Source organism: Lepisosteus oculatus, chromosome 8 (genome assembly GCF_040954835.1).
Source record: "Lepisosteus oculatus isolate fLepOcu1 chromosome 8, fLepOcu1.hap2, whole genome shotgun sequence".
Classification (NCBI taxonomy): Eukaryota; Metazoa; Chordata; class Actinopteri; order Semionotiformes; family Lepisosteidae; genus Lepisosteus; species Lepisosteus oculatus.
Window position 1 is genome coordinate 37677833 of NC_090703.1, and position 5726 is coordinate 37683558.

General features: G+C 40.4%; 1 long non-coding RNA gene across 1 annotated transcript; it reads left to right on the forward strand.

Moving 5' to 3' along the window:
* The first annotated feature begins 2991 nt into the window (after nucleotides 1-2991).
* On the forward strand, nucleotides 2992-4952 carry LOC138241042 (uncharacterized). Its single transcript, XR_011190253.1, has 3 exons — nucleotides 2992-3231; nucleotides 3877-3979; nucleotides 4513-4952. It is a non-coding gene; the product is annotated as an uncharacterized lncRNA (long non-coding RNA).
* Nucleotides 4953-5726: the final 774 nt, after the last annotated feature.

Below are 5726 nucleotides of genomic sequence, written 5' to 3' on the forward strand. Positions count from 1 at the left end.
TTTATCTCAAACTTTCAAAAAAGCTGTTGCGAATGTGTTATTAAAAATAAACTGTGTCTTATTACGTTATTTTAAAAAACTTTAAGACCAACCCCGCTTGTTTAAAATTTATTTTCTGGGGAAACACAACATTTGTGTTTGCGTTGTGTGTTAATACTTTAAAACTTATAAACTGATGTGTGAATACTTTTCGCTCTCGATAAATCAGGGGGGTCATCACAACCAATGTTGTGATGCGTTTTAAAGCATCACAACCAATTGAAAAATGTCTTGTGTTATGTAGGCGTGTTACACCATTGGCGCATATTCTTAAACGCTCCGGCCTGACAGGGTTGCAGTGCGTCCTTGGAGCTGTCAGATACAGCGGAGCTGCGGAGATGGCTTCTTTGTGTGGAGAAACAACGGGGTCCGCTACTCTGCAAAGTGAAGAGGTAGGCGGCACTCAGAGGTGAGTGAGACAGAGGCCCCTAAGGCTCTACAGAAGGCTTACCAGAACCTGGATATGAATTGAGGACTCCTGTCAGGGATGATATCCTTCGGGATGCTATGGAGTCGGAAAACATGGAGGACAAAAAGATCAGCCATTTACCGGCCCAAAGGGAGAGGAGGGAGAGGAAAACAATGTGCAGATTTGGAAAACCAACCATGATAGTGGTCTTGCCTTGGCATTAGGGTAGATCTGTGAGAAAATCCACTGAGAGGAGGGACCATGGGCGTGCAGGAACTGAGGAGAGGTTGCAAGAGGCCAGTCTTCTTCTGACAGAGGTCTTAGTTCTGGCACAGGTGGGACATGCCTGTACAAAGTCTGCTACGTTAGTCTTCTGAGAAGGCCACCAGAGGTCCCTGGAGATGATTTCAATGGATCTTCTGGTGCCCGGGAGGATGGCAATGTGTGAATCATGACCCAGTGAAGAACAGCAGAACGGACGGAGTTGGGTACAGTTTGTCAGGTGGGCGTGGGGGGGGTATAGAGTGGCCTTGCGGGCACGTCTAACCTGATCTGTGATGTCCCAATGTAACGCAGCAAGAAACCTGCCGGGAGGTTCAGGGGGGACCACAGTCACAGAGGAATGGTTAAGGCGGGAGAGGGCATCCGCTTTGATGTTCGTGGATCCTGGGGTATAGGTGATAAAAAACGTAATCTGGAGAAAAAAGTAACCCAGAAGTGGCCCGTGGAGTGCGTTACACTATCCTGCCCTCGATGCAATTCTACTGTATCGCAGATAATGATGTATCCTCATTCTTACATATTGAGAGAACAAGCATTCATCACATGTCTCTGTGGCCTGGCCAACCTGTCTGAAGTTCTAAGAACCTTGCTTTATTACTGAAAAGGACCGGAATCCAATTATCGATCGTATTCCTGATCCCTAGCCCATCTCAAATTCACTAAATTCTAAAATGGATTGCTGGATCACACAGAAAAAATAAGTTTCGGCCTTCGTACCTGCCAAATGATGTTTTTGAATACAATTTGAGGTTCACAATTTTTCCATTTGGAAGTAAGAGGCTGTCAATTGTCATTGTCATTGTCATTGTCATTAGCAGCCATATCACCCTGCAACTCACAACTGGCAACCCACTGAAGCTAAGCAGGTGTGAGCCTGGTCAGTACCTGGATGGGAGACCTCCTGGGGAAAAACTAAGGTTGCTGCTGGAAGAGGTGTTAGTGGGGCCAGCAGGGGTGCTCACCCTGTGGTCCACGTGGGTCCTAATGCCCCAGTATTGTGATGGGGACACAATACTGTAAACAGGTGCCGTCCTTCGGATGAGATGTAAAACTGAGGTCCTGACTCTGTGGTCATTAAAAATCCCAGGGGGTTTCTCGAAAAGTGCAGGGGTTTAACCCCGGCGTCCTAGCCAAATTTCCCATTGGCTCTTACCAATAATCCACCTCTATGAATTGGCTTCATTACTCTCTGCTCTCCTCCCCACTAATAGCCAATGTGTGGTGAGCGTTCTGGCACACTATGGCTGCCGTCGCATCATCCAGGTGGGTGCTGCACATTGGTGGTGGTGGAGGGGAGACCCCATTACCTGTAAAGAGCTTTGAGTGGAGTGTCCAGAAAAGTGCTATATAAGTGTAAGCAATTATAATTATGATTAAATTATTATTATTCTGCATGGCAGGCTGCATCACCAGTTTAACCAGTGTTAAAAACTAGTAAGCATTTACAGTATTTTGGTTGTGATAAATGTTGAGCAAATGCATTCATTGCTAGTGCTCTCACATAAAGTTGTTGACAAAATATTATAAAAAAATGTTAAAAGTAATTTGGAATTTTTATCAGTTTTAAAATAAATGCAATAAACCTCTTTTGTGATTCCTGTAATTCAGCAAGTATTCACTCATGCGTGGTCTTGTTTAATTGTGCTTGCTCCAAAACTACATAAAACCAACAACACTCGAGGGGGAGGACCAAAATTAGCAAGTAATAAGCTAGTAGGTTTTAGTTAAAAAAATTGGAAATACAAAAAACAAATGGTTATTTTATTTCTAAATAGTTTTACACATACAGTAGGTGGTAGGACTATCACTTTAATCCTTGCTTTTAATAACATTAAAATTATACAACTTACAAAACCTTTATCCTGTAATGGATAAAGTTAAATGGATGGATGGAAGTTCCAAAACAGCCTCTGGATTACAGACTGAGTCCAAACTAGCAACTGGAAATAGCCAGGCAAATTGCTATCAAAGAATGAGCACTGTCTTGTATGTGATTATTAACATAATTACATCCAACCATTTCTAACTGCTTTATTCATTGCAGGGCTACTGCGGAGGTGAAGCCTACCCCTACGCAATGGGCGTAAGGCAAGATACGCCTTGGATGGGATGCTAGTTCAAAGCAGAAGATATTTTCAATACTTTTTTAAATCAATGCATGTTTGTTTTTGTACTCTCGGTTGGCATCTGTCGTCTCATTGAATCCAACCATAATTTCTGTTGGTGAAGTGCTACTGCCGAGATGGAGGAAGAGCTGTGGTGAAGAAGGCAAATCCCCTTCCTGTCACATAGGGATATTTGCTGTTCCCAGTAATTTCTTATGGTAACTGCACAAAATATAAAGCATGACTGGCAGAGTGGGGCTGATAAGATGAATGGATCCTGTGCAGGACTCAGGAGACAGAAAGACACTAAGCTGAATTGCGAGTAGGTCAGAACACGGAAGTACAACGAGGAAGCAGCAACCCAAAACACAAGGCGAAATCAAAAACGAGAAGCAGGTAAGGAGATCAAATACTGGAGAAAAGCAAGTGATAAACGCGCACTAGGGAGCTTGAAGAGAATCCGCAATAGTGAGCGGGAAAATGAGGAAAAAGGAGAACTAAAATAGGGATGGGAGTGAACGGCGATTGGCATGTTACTTGCTGTGTGAGCGTTTGTTAAAAGGGTGTGCGCATGGGAATGCAAGAAGGGACAGAGACGCGAGTGGGATGCGTAACAGTAACAAAAGCAAATAAAGGGAATAGTGCAAACAGCTTTATTCTGTTTCTGTTTAATGCTTATACTTTTACATTCAATTATTTAAAGATGATCAGAGAAGCTACAATGAAAAATAACAACATCCTTGGACTTGAATACCTAATCTTTTTTTAAATAATTGAAAGCTTAAAAATTAGACCCTAATTTGGTCTTAAAGTAATATATTGTTAATTGCAATTAAATAACGGGTGCTGAAAATGCCTTTGAAATATATACTGATGGAAAAAAGAAAATGAACATTTTCTGGAATGATAATACTGTAGTTATAGCTTATGTATACATTTGCTTTAAGCCCTCTGACCAGCAGTACAGTTTGTGCAGTGAGGCATTGCAACTTGCCAATCATGCAAAAGCTCCTTAGGTGCACTTTCACACAACTACTGTAGGTCCAGGTGGAACAATGCTCGTCAGCAGTGGCATCAGGTCCTCTTCACGGATGAGTCACTCTTCAGCCTGTCCAGACAGGAGGGCCAGACTGTGGAGGAGGAGGTGCTGCTTTTCTTTTTTCCATTGTTATATTTATAAAATCATTGTTGGAACTTGATTTGAAAGGGATTTTAGAACGTTTCAGGGGTCACAGGACAAAGTGAGGATTAAGGTATTTCAAAAGCTGCAGACATATCTAGCTAAGGGGTTGGCAGAGTGGTGCAGTGGTTCACATTATTAAATAGTATCTACAGTAACAAAATAAAGGTTTATTGTTGGTTTCACCTCCTTATCAACTAGAAATGTAAGTAATGCCAATTACTTGTGTAAATATGTTTGTTAGTAATGCCATTAACTTTTTAATCTTGAACACAGAGTTTTGTTTTAAATGAATAGTTTGTAATTATAGAAGTGCACCAGAGTGCTTCCTTTTTTCAAAATCTGAATTGTAATTGTTTAGAGACAGTTCTTTTTGGAGCTAATTGCTTTTAACATTTTAATTAGAAAAGTAAATGAAGACTACATCTCAGTATAGGACATTGCCTGAAGCTATATACTGTATGTATATTGCTTTCTTTTTACTACTTTTATTACAGTACCAGCATCCAGCCACCAGACAGCACCCAAAATGACAGTACATACCTCATCCTCTCTGGGGAGGCTTGGTTATCCAGACCTCATTAACCCATCACCACGCCTTCTCTTCAGCCTATTTAAACCCTGATCTGTTCCTTTAGTTCTCAGTATTGCTTTAGGCCTTGTGAGCCATACACAAACTCCACGGTGATACCCTCCTACTCTTTTGACCTTGATTTTTGTAATTCGTCTCGGACACCTTTTGCAAAGTTTCTCTTTGGATCGGTAACCTTTTGGCTTCTTGACTTTTTGCTCGCCTTTAGACCTTGACCTTGGTTTTTGCTCTTGTTCCAGTCGTGATGGTCGTAAAATGGTAACAATTGTTCAAAATGGATCTATTCCTAATACATCTTTAAAATCCTTAAAATAAAGTCCATTGATTGCAATGTTACACTTAAATATCCTAATAAATAATGCATGTTTATTAATTCTTTATATCGTCAAGAAAATGATTTTTTTAAATGTAAACATCACATTTTCACGCGTAGCATCTTGAAACTCAGGATCATCTATACAGTATATTAAAGTTTTTGTGTTTTCTACCTGCTACTTTACTGGCTTACATTCAATGCCACCTGACAGTGGTTTGTCCAGTTTTTTTGAAATTCTTTACTAATCTTCTTCCATACAGATTTACTCTTCCAGCAGTTAGATTAGGTGTGCTTAACTCCAGACCTTAAGGGCTGATTTCTCTGCTGGCTTTCATTCCAGTCACCTATTAAGAGTGAATTAACCTACTTATTGGTGTATTAAACAGTTTAAAAGCTCTTTAAATATGAAGTAACCTGGAATTTAGATCATTGATCTAAATTAGGAAAGGCAATATAAAATGGAAAACAGACCCCTGTGGTAGTCCACTAATATCACCTCAAAATATTTTAGCTCTGATTGTTCTTACGGTCATGTGTTTATTTAGAAATCCAAATACATTTAACTTGGTTGTCTATAACCTTAACTCTATTAGCTTGAGATTTGATCTTTTATTCCCCTTGGATGGGAACTGTGATTGGGTGTACAGTACCTGCACCCATTAACCCCTTTTTAACCTAAATTACATTTAAGATTTATTGTAGATGGTGACTGGTACGTCACCTGTGCCTGTAACCTTCTTGTCCCTACTAGTAGTCGGAGTGGAAATCAATTGCAGCTGGAATATTTTGAAAATCAAGAATCT